Here is a 16,574-nt window from a genome sequence, read left to right on the forward strand (position 1 = left end):
CACGGGGCTTTGGGGTTGATTGGTGCGGGTGTCCCGGAGATGTGACTTGACTCTCCAGTCTCCCCAATGTTGTAGAGATCGCATCGGGAGCAATGGATATAAAAAATTACATTGGTGGATGTACAGGTGGAAGTCTTCTTACGACCGCAGCCCGTGTTTGATTCCCGGCAGCGAAGCAATTTTCAGTAGAGCAAACGAACGCATGCCCGTGTCTCCCTGGTAGTCTAGTGGTTAGGATTCGGCGCTCTCACCGCCGCGACCCGGGTTCGATTCCCGGTCAGGGAAGCCATTTTCAGCGTGACTATTGGCTAGCCCTTCTTCCTTAATGCGCTGTTCAGTTATTTATTGATCTTCATAGTTCCTGGGCGCTGCAGTGTGTAGTGGCTCGTTGAAATAGCATCCTGATGCAGATTTGTTTGTATGTGTAGGGATGATTGCTTCTGTAGTTAAGTTCTTGGTTCGCCTGCGTTGTTTTCCTGTAGACGCTGTTTTGAATTTACCATTGACTGTTCGCTCTACTGTGACATCTAGAAATGGCACTTTGTTGTTGTTCTCCTCTTTTGTGAATTATATGCCAGTAAGGATATTGTTGATGATGTTGTAGGTTTCCTTTAATTTGTTTCATTTTGTGATGACAAAAGTATCTTCGTTGTAGTGGACCCAAAGTTTGGGTTGGATCGTTGGAAGGGCTGTTTGTTCGAGTCTCTGCATTATTGCTTCTGCTCGGAATCCTGACACTGGTGGTTTCATGGGTGTATCGTTGATGTTTGTTAGTCTTGTTACTGCATATGAAGTGGGTGGTAAGGCACAGTTCCACGAGCTTGACAGTGTTATCTTTGCTGATGAAGTTGGTGCTGTTTGGTGTTTGTGTCTTTGGTTCTTCTGGTAGTGTCTTCAGTTTTCTTTGGCCACGTTGATGTTAATGGATGTGACCAGGCTGTATGTCAAAGGACAACATTATTCCATCCTCTTCTACCTTGGTGTCGTTGGTGTTCAGGAATTCTTGGATGGAGTAACTGGAGTGGCGTGAATCTTCGACTTGGTGTTTTAGTCTTCAGTGGAGGCCTTTGACTAGTCTGTATATTGGTGTTCCAAGTAGTGAGACTATGGACTGACGGGGGCTCCTGGTTTGAAGAGGAGGAGAAGAGCAACAAAGTGCCATTCCTAGATGTCACAGTAGAGCGAACAGTTAATGGGGAACTTCAAAGTAGCATCTACAGAAAACAACACACACAACCAAGTACTTAACCGCAGAAGCAATCATCCCAACACCCACAAACGAAGCTGCATCAAGACATTATTTCAACGAGCCACTACACACTGCAGTACAGAGAAACGAGGAAGAGCAGAAGAGAAAGACGTATATAGTGTATTTAAGGAGAACAGGTACCCAATAAACCCAGTCCGCCGATTTCTCACTGATGCTTCCAAGCTGACTCTCAAAACTTCGGTTTGTACTTCCGTTCTTGCCTATTTTATTTTGTGGGTTTTGAAAACTTTCCCAATCCTCTGACTGAGTGTTGGTGTTGGGAAGGTATGTTGTGGCTGTACAGGACATTGGAATATTGTGGAATACTTTTGGAATATTGTGTGCAATTCTGGTCTCCCTCCTATCTGAAGGATATTGTGAAATTTGAAAGGGTTCTGAAGCACCAATGGGACCACAGAGGGAAAAGGCCCTTCTGCTGCCCTGAGTGAGGGAAGGCCTTTAGTGATTCCTCTGCCCTGCTGACGCACCAGTGTGTCCACAGTGGGGAGAGACCCTTTAGCTGGCACGAGTGTGAGAAGTGGTTCATGTTTTACTGCAACTTGCGGAAGCACCAGCGGGGGCACCAACGCTCCCAGCAATCAGATCCCACCGGTATTCTGCCTTGGGTCACCCCATGGACTGAACCTCCTGCCAGTTCTGACAGTGGGTGCAGTGGGAGAGTAGGTGAGGATGTTTTGTTTTCTGCTGGACTGCAATTGCCTCCCCCACCCCCCACAACCACAACCTCACGGTGGCTCAGGGGCGTCACGGTGACTCAGTGCTCAGCACTGTTGCCTCATGGCACCAGGAACCCAGGATCAATTCCACCCTTGGGTGTCTGTGGGCAACTTGTGGAGGGTAGGAAAATGGATCTGACTGGGTTACTCTTCGGAGGATCAGTGCAGATGTGTTGGGCTGAAGGACTTGTTTCCTCACTGTAGGAGTTCTACTATCCTCTGAGCTTTGCTTTGAGTGGACACTGCTGCTCATTGAGCCCGGGACTGCACATTGGCAATGAAATGATCCAGAGAAACCCAAGACTGCAAGAGCATCGGAGCAGACTGAGGCCATTTGGCCCGTCGAGTCTACTCTGCTATTCGTTAGAGTCAAAAAAATTGCACATGCGATTCGCTTCAGTGTGGAAACAGGCCATTTGTCCCAACAAGTCCACACCGACCCTCCGAAGAGTTACGCACCCAGACCCATTTCCCTCTGAATAATGCACCTAACACTATGGGCAATTAAGCATGGCCAATCCACATGACCTGCACATCTTTGGAGAGGACCACCCAGAGAAAACCCACGCAGACACTGGGTAATGTGCAAACTCCTCACAGACAGTCACCCAAGGCTGGAATCAAACCTGGGTCCCCAGCACTGTGAGGCTGCAGTGGTAACCATTGATCCACAACATATTGCAACCCGAAGTAGGTAAGCAGGAGGTTGGGAGAATACAGCAAGCCAGGCAGCACCAGGATGTGGAGTAGTCGGCGTTTTGGGTATTAACCCTTCTTCAAGGCTGAAACGTTGACTTGTCTATGAGAAACGATCTACGGAATGTTGCTGGGGGTTGGTGGGTTTGAGCTACAGGGATATTCTGAATAGGCTGTGGCTGTTTTCACTGGAGCATCGGAGGCAGAGGAGTGACCTAATAAAGGTTACAAATTCATGAGACGCATGGACAGGGTAATAGAGAAGGTGTTTTCCCTGGGATGGGGCAGTCCAGAACTAGAGGGCATAGGTTTAGGGTGAGAGGCGAAATATATTAAAGGGACAACTTCTTCATGCAGAGGGTGGTACATATATGAAATGAACTGCCACAGGATATCGGTCAGGTGCTGTCAACTGGGACTAGATTAATTTAGGATTTCAGGTCAGCATGGACAAGTTGGACCGAAGGGTCTGTTTCCATGTTGTATGTGTCTCTGACTACTAGTCTTGATGTAAGTTTAAAATATAGTCCAAGTAACTTTGAATAATTCAATCTTGTTGACCTCACCTCCTCAAATGTTTCATATGAATCCCTCCGAGCGATACTGTTTAAAGATGCTGAGTTGGACAAAGTATCCCATCAAGTTCAAAACAAACCCAGAGTTGAAGAAGTCAGAAGTCACACGATACCATGGGGACCAAAACTGATCACAATATTCCAGGTGCAGCCTCATCAACGTCCTGTATAACTACACTATAACTTCCCAACATGTATACTCAATTCCTTAACTGATGAAGGTTAGTGTGCCGAAAACTTTCTTCACTGCCTTGTGTAGCGATGTTATCAGAGATATAGGATCTACTTTAAACTGGTCCACAATCCAGCTTCTGGGAGCACAGAAGTAGAGTAGTACTGCGTGAGTGTGCTGGGCAAATAACCCAGAGGTCGATGCGTCAAAACCATGTGATGCTTTTGCTCAATGTCTCTGTAAGCTGCTTTCCTTTGCAAAGGTACTCTGTTCTGTATCTTGCCGTTGCATCTGCTTCCCAAAGCTTCTTCAGTGGAGGAGTGGCAGTGGCTGCTGGAGCCCAGGAACTCAACAACCCCCCGGAGCTGGAGGAAGGTCTAAGCTCCAAGAAGCGGGGAGTCCAGCTGAAGGCTGGATTTGCTCAAGGGTTGTATCGATTAACTTATTTAAATGGTACCTACTGTATGGGGCTATGGTTTACATTAAAACCGGAGGATCATGTCAGAGTGTTTGTTTATATTTAGCAGTTGTAGTTGGTAAAATACACTCCCTGGAGGAGCACATTCTATGATGCTGCATTTCTTGCCTTATGCCCTTTCCCCATTTGTTATCTCCCATCTTGATTTTATATTTTTTTGGTCAAATTTGATTTCATATTAATCAGACTTGGTATTCACGGTGTGCTAGTAATTTGTTTGTTCGAATATTGTAAGTCAAAATTAATGGTGTAATTTCATTTCTGATGTCAGAGTTTGACATTGAATGTGCAGGTGTGAATGTCAGTAAGTTGTGAAAATAAATCAATAACTTTTGATTTTATCGCAAAAAGAGCAGTTCACCGCAATCAATGGCATTGTCTCATTTGAAGGTGATGAGTTGAGCCTGACCAACAAACCGTTTCATGCAGTCACACAATTTAATTAAAATTTTCTTTAACTTTATTGAAGATAATAACTCTGGCATGCTAAAATTTATACAATTTGTTAAGAAGACTTATTTATATGTCAAATGCTCTGCCACATTGGGGAGACTGGATGCCATCTTGCAGAACATTTCAGGGAGCAGCTCTAGGACCCCAAAACTAAACGATCCCACCGCCCTGTGGCTGAATACTTTAACTCCCCCTCCCAATCCGTCAAGTGCATGCAAGTCCTGGGCCGCATTCCCCTCCAAGATCTAGCTACCTGACGCTTGTAGGAAGAACACTTCATCTTCCGCCTTGGGACCCACCAACTACATGGGATCAATGTGGATTTCATCAGCTTCCATATTTCTCCTCACCCTCACTCCCACACCACGCGCCTTGTCCCAGATCCAACCTTCCAAATCGGCATTGGCCTCTTGATCTGTCCTACATTTTTATCTTGCTTCCCACCTATTCGCTCCACCCTCCTGTCTTACCTCTGCTGATCTCTCCCCACCTCCATAGACCTATTTCATTCACAGCTACCTCCTCTCCATCCCCATCCCCTTCCCAATTATCTCTCAGCCCCCTTGGACCAACCTTCATTCCTGATGAAGAACCTATGCTCTAAAACAAGACTGTGGTGAAGGAACATCCTTAATAAGAAAGAGCTCCCAATTCAGATTTATTCCCCGTTTGTTTCCCCGTTCTTCTAGAAATAAGAAATGTCCTTTTCTTCCACTAGAAAGTGGTCTTACACTTTGCGGTGTATGAAGTGTTATACCACTCCACTTCTTTGCCCATTTTAAAATCATTTGTTTTTCGGATAATGGTGGCGGTGACCAAAAGCAATCATTTCACTCCTCTTCAATGCCCCATTTCTCCTCCTATGAATTACTTTGACATGTTGTCTGAGCGTACTTGGTTTTCAAAATGTAATTTGGCCATTGAAGTGAACAGGGTTAATCTTTATCGATCACTAGCTTTGTTTGCACTAAATGTAATTATCCAGCAATTTGCTGTTTTTTGTTCCACCAAAGCTGGGAACAATGATCTGTATTTATGTTGCACTCAGGTGTGAAAAATCATCCCAAGAATCGTCATATTATTATAGTTGACTGAAGCTAGAACAGGAGGCATTAAGTGGCAGTTTGAGACTAAAAACGTGGCTGGAAAGAATGTAGATTGATGAAGAAAGTCAAAAAGCAGAATCTCTGGCCACAATCTATCAGTCTGGCTTGATTTAGTGGTGGCTCTTCAAAAGCACCTTCCAACCACCACCTCAACCACCAAGAGCATTTAAGTGTGAACACAGCATTCCAACTGTGAAATATATCGCATTGCTTCTTTGTTATTTATCAAAATCCTGGAATTCGCTCCTGAACATTGTTGCAGACCAAATCATAATTGTGAAGCAATTTAAGTGGCAGTTCAGCACCACTTTTTCAAGGACAGTTTGGAAAGGGTTGTTGGCAAAGCCAATGATATTCACATCTCATGAAATAATAAGCAAAGAGGCATGGACAGAGGATTGGCTGACCAATGATACAATTAGGATAAGGGGCATGTTCAGGATAGCAAATTGTAACTAGTAGACTGCCACAGGGGCCAAAATTATTTGCAAAATGCATATGAATTCCTTGGATAAGTAAAGTGAATGCACTATTGCCAAGATTGCAGAAAAGATGGTTGATGGGACGGCAGGTGGTGAGAATGACATGAAATATCTGCAGAGGCATCGAGACAGATTAAGCAAATGAGCAAACCCTTAGCAGATGGAATAGAATGTGGGGAAATGAGGTTGTGCACTTTGGCAGGAGGAAAAGTGTTGAATGGTAAATGGAGAAAGCTGTTGAATAGAGGGATTTGGAAGCCCATTTCCATGCATCTCTTCAGCCAAGTTCAGTGAATAATAGGGAAGGCAAATGGGAGGTTGGCCTTTAAATAGAGTATAAACGTAGGGAGGTTATAGTGAACCTATGTCAGGCACCAGTCAAGCCACAACTGAGCACTGGGAGGGTCATTTACCTAAGGAAAGATATACTGGCTTTGGAGGCAGTCCAGAGAAAGTTGACCAGGATGAAAAGAATATCACATGAAGAGAAGTGAATAGGTTGGGCCTATACATATTCGAAGTTAGAAGATTTAGATGTAACCTTATTTTCACATAAAAGATTCTGAGGATACTTGACGGGGTTGATGTGGAGAAGTTTACCTTTGTGGGTGAGTCGAGCACCAGAGGGAATAACCTGCAAATGAGGGATTGCATGATGAAGACAGATAGGAACTGTTACTGAGGGCAGTAAATCTGTGGAACATGTTACTACAGAGTGTTGTTGAGCTTGGGTCATTAAGTACATTCAAGGCTGTCAGATTTTTGTTTAAACCAGTGAGGGAATTGAGAATTATGGGGAAATGGCAGGGAAGTGGAGTTGATGCTTACCAGAGCAAACGTGATGTGAATAAATGGCAGAATTGATTCAATGGGCTGAATTGAATAGTAAGTAATAAAGGGGAAAAGGATACAACTGGCAACTACAGGCCAGTCAGTGTTGGAAAATTAGAGATTGTACGGAGTTGGTGGAATTTTGGCATTGTTACTGGATTTAACATCTGGAGTTTCAAATCGATGCTGCTATGTCCCCGATGCACTTTGAAATCAATTAATATATCTGGAATATAAAGCTTATCGCTACTTTAGTGATCTTAGCAATTGATATAAGGACCTATCTTGTGAAGGAAGGAAATCTTTCGTCCTTACCCAGTTAGGCGATTGTGTCACTCTTGATCCACAGTAATGTGGTTAACTCGTAATTGCCCTCTGAAATGGCACTTGGTTTTTCTGGGAGATAAAGTGCCACATCCTATGAATGAATAAAGGAAAATATTCAGCAGAAAACTGTGACTGAAGTGAAGATTTTGATCTAGTGATACTGGTTAAGTAACCCAGAGATCTAGGTCTTCTGAGAACGAAAATTCAAATCCCATCATGATCCCAGTAAGGATAAAACATCTTTGAAAGCTGTTCTGAAAGTCCAGTCTTGACAATGACACTTTCTGACACTCACTGCTTTCCTTCAGTCCAAATTGTCTGTGCTGACCAGATATCCTAAATTAACACAGTCCCATTTGCCAGCACTTCGCCCATATCCCTCTCAATTCTCCCTACTACCAGACGCCTTTTAAAATGCTGTAATGACACCAGCCTCCATCATTATCTGGCAGCTCATTCCATACACTCAGCACCCTCTGCGTGAGAAAGTTGCCCATAAGGTTCCTTTTAAATCTTTGCCCTCTCACCTCAAACCTATACCCTCTAGTTTTGCCTTCCCCCATAACCATCCACTTCTTTGTTCTTCAAAGTCAAATGATCTCAGCCTTGAGTACATTCAACAACCGAGCTAACTGCAAGAAGACATGCCCACTTCTGCACTCAATTCCTCTGGCTAATATATCACTTGCTTTGCTCATTGCTTGCTGCGCCCGTCTGGCAACTGGCATTGACTTGTTTCGAAGGACACTGAGGCCCCTTTATCCATCCACACATCATTCCTGATGAAGAGCTCGTGCCCAAAACGTCGACTCTCCTTCTCCTCAGTTGCTGCCTGACCTGCTGTGCTTTTTAGCGCCACGCGTTTCAACTCTGATCTCTAGCATCTACAGTCCTCATTTCACCACATCTCAACATATCACCATTTAAGTAATGCACCTCATATCTGTTTTTTTACACATCAGAGGCTGTAACGTCACATTGTGGCACTGCGTTTGCCATGTGTTTGCAAATTGAGAAACAGACCTGGATCAACTTTTCCACAGCCTGCCCCCTCCCTCGATTCACTCATTCCTTTCAGTTGCTGCAAGACAACTATCGAACCCCAGAATGAAAAAAAATGGAAAAAGTGGTGAGTAAATGACAGTTGTACTCACAAATGTTAGACAGAGGAATGAAGTTGCAGTCTGTGGTGAGGTTTAATATTATTAAGAGAGAAAGGAACAGCAGCAGCTTCAGAGCTCACGGTCCAACTTCCACATTTCGACAAGGACTAATTGGCTGGACGACCAAACTCCTTCCGGTCCTCCAAGATTCTCCATTGGTCCATGGAAAGGAGCTCGCGCGCCATTTCTGCATTCAACCAGGAGGATGCGCAATGCTTTGCTGACACCAGCGGACATGCGCAGTGCTTGCTGACACCGCGGAGCATGCTCAGTATGCTCTGCCGCGATGCTGCTGTTAATGACAAATTTTAAAGTTAAAAATCACACAACACCTGGTTATAGTCCAACAATTTTTTTTGAAAGCGCTAGCTGTCGGAGCGCTGCTTCTCCGTCAGGCAGTTGTGGAGTATAAGACCGTAAGACAGAATTTATGACCTTGAGGAGGAAGCTAGAGCTTCCGAACAAGTCTTTTGGACTACAACCTGGTATTGTGTGATTATTAACTTTATACACTCCAGCCCAACACTGACACCTCCAAATCATGACAAATTTTATGTGTCCAAATGCGAAAACGAGAGAAAATTGCCGAAGCCATTTTTTTTTGCTGAAATGTCTTTTCCCTATGCCTGTGCATTTTATTCTTTTTGGATTTTGTCTGGCTGCTCAACGTTTCTGTCTTTACTCCAGGGTAGAGGTCTTCCAAAGCTAGAGGGTATAGGTTTAGGGTGAGGGAAGGGGGAATATTTGAAAAGATTTAAAATTCTAGGAATAGAATATTCGCCACTTACAGGGCGAAAGTGATGAATGAAGATGCTGGAGATTAGGGTCCAGAGCGTGGTGCTGGTAAAGCACAGCAGGTCAGGAAGCATCCGAGGAGCAGGACAATCAACGTTTCCGGCATAAGCCCTTCACCTTGTCCTCTCCAACATTTCTAGTGGCTGGGCAGAGGCTTATAGGCAAGTTTGGAACACATGAGGATGGCCTCAGCCGAGACCTTGGGTTCATGTCACACTACAGGAGACCCAGCTACACGATACACACACTCTCTTTCTCACACACACTCTTACACACTGGCACGCTCGCGCAGACCCTCCCTGACAGACACGCTCTCTCTTAGACATACACAAATACACCCCACACACTCACGGCCTCCCAAACACTCTCTCACATGTTATATTCCATCACACACACACTTTATCCAGCACACACACGCGCACACACACGCACTCTCTTCTGCATGACTTACACACAGCAGTCTTTGGGGTGAATTTGCATTTGCAGGATTATATATTTGGAAATAGAACCCGTCTGACTCAAGATTGGGATACAGACATACTATAACCTCTCAGCTTTCATGTGTTGTCTGACCTGAGGTGTCACCTCCTTTTATAAAACATTATGTTACCTGGAGAATGTAACTTAAAAGAAGTTCTGGAATTTACATATGAACGAACCGAAATCTGCAACCGATTTTAAAAGGTGAAAGACTTAACAGCAAACTAGGTTTCTTCAATATATCATTTATGTTGCATAGCACTATAATTTTTGCTATATATTCTGTGTCTTATGATCCTATTCCGCAGCTACCTGATGAAGGAGCAGCGTTCCGAAACCTAGTGCTTCCAAATGTTGAACGATACCCTGGTGTTTGTGTGATTTTTAAACTTTGTTTCCAGTGAAAACAGCCCACAACTCCCACTGTTGCCAGTAAACGTTGCAATGCCAATGAAACAATGAACCTGCAGTCCTGAAAAATTGACAATTTCTGACAATATTAGCTACTCATTCACTGCTCCTTCTGAGATATGACATTGGAAACTTAGTGCTGGAAGCTAAAAGCAATGAGCAGCTTTAAAACAAAAACCTGTTGGATCTCACGGCTTTCAACAAGCGTTTAAGCCTAGCAATAAGTTCAGGTAATTTCTACATCCCCCCAATTTTGTTACAGTTTCAAATCTCCCCATCAAAAAGGCGCACAAAAAGTAGTTTTTTTAAAAAAGCTCAAGCTCAAAGTGCACACACTCCCCAACTCCCCCCACCCCCACTCTCTTTATTATTGGTCAGCTGAGATGTTGCTTTGGAACTAGATCCCTGCTACAGCCAGGTAAAGCATGCAGCTGGGACGTCTGAGTGAACCCTTTCCCTCAACAGCAGGCTGCTTCCCTAAAAAGGACAAGAGTGAATCAGATGGGGTGTTTTCCCCTGAAACTGGTTTCATCCTTAGAATCTGAAGTCCAGATTACTCACTGAATTCCAATTCTGCCATCTGCCGAGGCGGGATTCGAACCTGGGAGCCCCCAGTGGCATTCAGCCATGACTCGTTCAATTCCCACTGCGATGACACGTGAACTCATTGGTGCCTCCGCAGGTGGGAGGAGCAGGTGAAGCCCTTCTGGCATTTACAGCAGGTGAATGGCCTCTCTCCAGTGTGGACCCGCTGGTGGGTCAGCAGTGCAACTGACTGAGTCAACCCCCTCCTGTACATGGGGCACATGAATGGCTTCTCTCCCTTGTGGACCCACTCGTGCGTCTGCAGATGGCTGATCAGACTGAACCCCTTCCTGCACACTGAGTAGGTGAATGGCCTCTCCCCGGTGTGAATGCATCTGTGGGTTTCCAGCAGGGATGGGGAAGGGAATCCCTTCACACTGTCCACACATTTCCACGGTTTCCCCGTTGGGGGAGCTTTCCTTGTGTTGCTTTGGATTTGAAATTACAAACAGAACGGGGACATAGTCTTTCCCACCGTGAGGGGTGAGATTTTGATTCCTCCAAGCTGAGTAAATGGTTTGAAGCACTTTTCACAGTCAGCGCACTGAATCTCCCTCACTCGGTGTCTCAGTATTCTTCCTGCCGCACCAGTGTCCAAAAGCTTTCAAGCAAACAAAAACAATCATGTCTTCTTGATTTGAATGGCTGCTGATATTCAAGTCCGAATGAATCAAATGGCTATGTCAGAAGTTGATGGATCATTTGCTTTCAGATTTCTTTCTGCACATCTTTCTGCAAAATAAATCACAAAATAAGTGATCACGGTCAGTACAGTTAAATGACCATAACAAAGGTGGCAATTCCTGTAGATTGCCAGATGCCTGCTGATCACACATTATCCAGCACACAGAAACCTGAAAACACTTATGCATCCAGATAGCCTTAAGTGTGTTTGGAGGAAAACTTCATTTCAGTGACAATAGCATGGAATAAACTGCCTAAAAAGGTGCTGAAAATGGAGCTGAATCAAGGATATGAAAATGAAATGTCAAGCCAGTAAAGTTACTGAATGACTTCCTGCTGTCGGAGTAAATAAAAAATGATGACAAAAAAGGACGTGACCCCATTACTACATTAGAAGGTGAATAATAATTGCAAAGAAACTTTTACAACAGCCAACATTATCAAATATACACCAAATGAAGCATCATACGTCTACGTTTTATATCAATGTCCCCAACCCTTAAATGCTGCTCAGTTCCATAAGAAATTACCCTTTTAACTGTGAACATGAGGAAAGAAGTAATCCTTTTCTCGGGTGCAAACTGTAAACGTGCCAAACTGAAGGAATACACAAGGAAAACGCTCTTAAGAGAAAAAACGAGTAGCTGAGCACCTTTGGAGACTCTGCTCCCTCCCTGGATTCACTCCAGTTGCTACAAGTGAACAGTGTTTCATCCACCCCATCTCCCCCTCCCTCCCCCTGTCCCACTCTCGGAGGATGGGGAATGGAACGGGGGTGACATTGCATTGCTCCAAGACGCTGCCCAGAGGGAGGAAGTTTCACTCTGAAATTGACAGGGCTGCATCCCCGTTGTGACGTCAACAATGGAAGGCGTGCCGGACAGCTGCCCTGCAGTTGAGGCACGTGTGGAGGGGAGGAAACTTTGCAAACTCCTACTCTCCTCCAAGTCAAGCAGTTTGAGTTCAAGCAAAGCAATGGCTTTAGTTTTAGGCTAGAAAACCTTCTCTGTGCCATGGGAACCCTCCTCCCATAGGAAATGCAGGGTTACAGATTCATAGTAACAGGAGCAGTAGGCCATTTAGGCCAAAACCTCCAAACCTGGCAACATCCTTGTAAATCTATTTGGAACCATTTCCAGATTCACAACATCTTTCCGATAGGAAGCAGACCAAAATTACATGCAATATTCCAAAAGTGGCCTGACCAATGTTCTGTACAGTGGCAACATGAGCTCTCGATGTTTTTACTCGATACTCTGAACAATAAAGCAAAGCATAACAAACGCCTACTTCACCATCCGATCTGCATGCGACTCTACTTTTAAGGAGCTATCAACCTGCACTCCAAGGTCTCTTTGTTCAGCAACACTCCCGGGGACTTTACCAATAAGTGTAAAAGACCTGTTCTGATTTGCTTTTCCAAAATGCAGCACCCCACATTTATCGAAATTAACCTCAATTTGCCACTCAGCTCATTGGCCCATCTGATCAAAATCCCGTTGTAATCTGAGGTAATCTTCTTTGAATCCACTACATCTCCAATTTTGGTGTCATCTACAAACTTGGTAACTATACCTCCAATGTTTAGATCCAAATCATTTGCATAAATGACAAAAATTAATGGACCCAACACCAATCCTTATTTTCCACCACTGGTCACAGGCCTCCAGTCTGATAAGTAACCCTCCATCACCACCCTCTGTCTTCTGCCTTCGAGCCAGTTCTGTATCCAAATGGCTACTTCTCCCTGTATTCCATGAGATAAAACCTTGCTCACCTGTCTCCCATGAGGAACCTTGTTGACTGCCTTCCTGAAGTTAATATAGATCACGTCCACTGCTCTGCCTTCATCAATCCACTTTCTTACTTAGAGTCATAGAGATGTAGAGCATGTAAACACACCCTTCTGTCCAACCCGTCCATGCCGAACTGATATCTCAACCCAATCTAATCCCACCTGCCAGTACCCAGCCCATATTCCTCCAAATCCTTCCTAATCATATACCCATCCAAATGCTTCTTAAATGTTGCAATTGTACCAGCCTCCACCACTTCCTCTGGCAGCTCATTCCATACACGTACCATCCTCTGCGTGAAAAAGTTGCTCCTTAGAGCCCTTTTATATCTTTCTTCTCTCACTCTAAACCTATGCCCTCTAGTCCTGGACTCCACCATCCCAGGGAAAAGCCTTTGTCTATTTGTCCGATCCATGCCCCTCATAATTATGTAAACCTCTATAAGGTCACCCCTCAGCCTCCGACGCTCCAGGGAAAACAGCCCCAGCCTGTTCAGCCTCTCCCTGTAGCTCAGATCCTCCAACCCTGGCTACATCCTTGTAAATCTTTTCTGAACCCTTTCAAGTTTCACATCTTTCCGATAGGAAGGAGACCAGAATTGCACGCAATATTCCAACAGTGGCCTAACCAATGTTCTGTACAGTCGCAACATGACCGCCCAACTCCTGTACTCAATACTCTGACAAATAAATGAAAGCATACCAAACGCCTTCTTCACTATCCTATCTACCTGTGACTCCACTTTCAAGGAGCTATGAACCTGCACTCCAAGCTCTCTTTGTTCAGCAACACTCCTTCGGACCTTACCATTAAGTGTATAGGTTCTGCTAAGATTTGCTTTCCCAACATGCAGCATCTCGCATTTATCTGAATAAAACTCCTACTTCAGAAAACTCAATCAAGTTTGTCAGACATGACTTCCCACGGACAAAACCATGTTGACTATCAATAATCAATTCTTGCTTTTCCAAATGCATGTAATCCTATCTCCCAGGATTCTCTCCAACAACTTGTCTCCCACGGATGTTAGGCTTTCTGGTCTTGCGGTTCCTGCTTTTCATTACCACTTTCTTAAATAGTGGCACCACGTTAGCCACCCTCCAGTCCTCCGGCACCTCACCTGTTACTATTGATGATACAAATATCTCAGTAAGAGGCCGAGCAATGATTTCCCTGGCTTCCCACAGAGTTCTATAGTACACCTGATCAGGTCCTGGGGATTTATCCATTTTTATGCATTTCAAGACCTCCTGCTCTGTAATGTGAACATTTTCCAACATGTCACAATCTATTTCCCCACAGTCTATATCTTCCATGCCCTTCTCCACGGTAAACACTAATGCAAAATATTCATTCAGCATCTCCTCCATCTACTGCAGCTCCACACATAAGGTCGCCTTGCTGATCTTTGAGGGGCAATATTCTCTCCCTTATTACCTTTTTGTCCTTAATGTATTTTTAAAAACACTTTGGATTCCCCTTAACTCTATTTGCCAAAGCTATCTCATGTCCCCTTTTTGCCCTCATGATTTCTCTCTTAAGTATGCTCGTACTGCCTATATACTCTCAGGATTCACTCGATCTCTCTGTCTATACCTGACGTATGCTACCTTATTATTCTTAACCAAAATCTCATTTTCTCTAGTAATCCAGCATTCCCTACACCTACTAGCCTTTCCTTTCATCCTAACTGGAATACATTGTGTCTGGACTCTTGTTATCTCATGTCTGAAGGCTTTCCATTTTCCAGCAGTCCCTTAACCTGCGAACATCTGCTGCCAATCAGCTTTTGAAAGATTTTGCTTAATACCTGAATCTTCCTCCAATTTAGAACTTCAACTTTTAGATCTGATATATTATTTTCAATCACTATTTTAATGTTAATAGAATTGGGGTTGTTGGCCCTTAGGTTTTGCACCCTCTCCAGTATATCCACATTGTGAATTAGAAAATTTCCTTGTACACACTTAACAAATTCCTCTATTTGCCAGATAGGTAAATGGGCAGGAGTTATGCCTTGGGTCCACTCTTCCTTCATTCCCATCAAGCCAACCCCCAATCCCACCCCAATAGTCCACTGGCATTTACCCCAGCAACTGGCGAATGTGTGACACGAGTCCATTTACCTATTCCCTCCTCGCTATACAAGGGGCAAAACCTACCTTCCAGGTGAAGCGGCACTTTACCTGCACTACCCACAACCCAGTGTACTGCATTTGCTGCTCACAATATGGACTCATCGACATTGGGGAAAACGAAGCATAAACTGGGTGACTGCTTCGCAGAACATCTCCGGTCTGCACGCAAAAAAAGACCCTGACCTTCCAATTCCAGACCCCACCCTGTCCCTGGCCAGCATCTCTGTATCAGGTTTGCTGTATTGTCCCAGCGAAACTCAGCACCAGTAGAACGAAGATCACCGAATATTACACTTGGGGACCAGACATCCCTCCGGTCCCAATATCGAATTCAATAATTCTAGGGCCTGAACACCATCGTATCCTCTCCCCTACCACACACACCCAAGCCTTGTTATTACATAGTCTGTCATTACACACTACTTAGCCACGAACAGTCTCCATTCGCCCTCCCACGCAGATCTTTATCCACTCCTTTTTCTGTCCAACAGTTCTTCCTTCGCTTTGGGCTCTGTCCTGATCTCCGCCTTCCTCCCACAATATCTCCTGCATCTTAACCAACGTTTTCCCAATCACCATCAGTTCTGTGGAAGGGTCACCGGCAACTCCTGTTTTTTGTTTCTGATATACAGCATCCACAGTTCTTTCAGCTTTTTATTGAGAGAGAGTTGGAAATTTTTTCGAGAGACAGAAAGAGAGGTGTGAGAGACAGACCAGATATGAACTGTTGATTTCCATTGTGACTCATTACGGAAAATCATTGCAGTGCAATCACTTCCCTTCAGCATGAACAGAATTCAGGGCTCACCCGTGAGCTGGTGGCGCAGCGGTAGCGGGTCTGACCCCAGATCAGAAGGTTGCTTGTTCAAATCACGTCAGGCTCACTTAAATCAACTTCTTACATTCCAAATCAACAAAGGAGCACTTTCACTCCGTTCATCTCTTCAGCCAAATCTCCTTTGCGGAAACTTTCGATCACCCGTGAAGCTTTGCTGTCAGTTTGATTTGTGAACACTGTGTCAGGGAGGTGGTGTGCCCATTGTTTGGGTAAATGCTCAGCTCCCCGCAATGTGAGAAGTAAAACACAAACTGTTCATCACGGGATTTAAACACACAGCCGCTTCGTTCAGTTGGTGACCGCGCGGTGTGAACAACATTATACCGATACTTTTACAACATAATCTAGAAATTGCCAGCTTTGTGTTTCCATCTATCAGGAGGTCCCAGCTCCTTCTGTCATAGCAGAGTGACAGTGAGTTCAGATAGAAATGTTTCCCACCAACAGCAAATCCTTTCCTCTCACTGGACACAGTTAAAATTATCTTTATTCAACAGAAGGAGCGGAAACTACAGTCTGACGGCCCCTCTCCATATTAACGGTGAGCCTGAATTTTATAAACGGTGTCAGTAAAATCC

The 16,574-nt window shown here is 44.5% G+C and overlaps 1 non-coding gene across 1 annotated transcript; it reads left to right on the forward strand.

The window, feature by feature from the left end:
* The first annotated feature begins 213 nt into the window (after nt 1-213).
* trnae-cuc (transfer RNA glutamic acid (anticodon CUC)) lies at nt 214-285 on the forward strand. Its single transcript has one exon. It is a non-coding gene; the product is annotated as a tRNA-Glu (tRNA).
* The last annotated feature ends 16,289 nt before the right edge of the window (nt 286-16,574 follow it).

The sequence above is a fragment of the Chiloscyllium plagiosum genome, unplaced genomic scaffold (genome assembly GCF_037043375.1).
Source record: "Chiloscyllium plagiosum isolate Xiang-an unplaced genomic scaffold, Cpla_swu_hap1 HiC_scaffold_27, whole genome shotgun sequence".
NCBI classification, from domain to species: Eukaryota; Metazoa; Chordata; class Chondrichthyes; order Orectolobiformes; family Hemiscylliidae; genus Chiloscyllium; species Chiloscyllium plagiosum.